This window comes from Physeter macrocephalus, chromosome 17, assembly GCF_002837175.3.
Source record: "Physeter macrocephalus isolate SW-GA chromosome 17, ASM283717v5, whole genome shotgun sequence".
In the NCBI taxonomy this organism is placed as follows: domain Eukaryota; kingdom Metazoa; phylum Chordata; class Mammalia; order Artiodactyla; family Physeteridae; genus Physeter; species Physeter macrocephalus.
Window position 1 is genome coordinate 599,556 of NC_041230.1, and position 313 is coordinate 599,868.

A 313-nucleotide genomic window follows, 5' to 3' on the forward strand; every position below is an offset into this window, starting at 1 on the left:
CCTGTCATTTCCAATCTTTTGTGAAGTCCAGCCAGTAAAATTTTCATTTCAATTGTTCTAGTTTACAGCTCTAGAATTTCCATTTGACTCTTTTTTCTCCAGTTTCTCTTTCTTACTAAGTTTCCCCAACTGTTTATTAATTATGCATACCTTTTCCTTTAAGTCTTTGAACATATTTGTATTAGGTGCTTTAACGTCTTTGCATATTGCAATATCCATATTATCTCAGATTTGTTTTCTTTCTTTCCTTCTTTCTTTCTTTCCTTCTTTCTCTTTCTTTCTTTCTTTTTTCTTTCTTTCTTTCTTTCTTTCT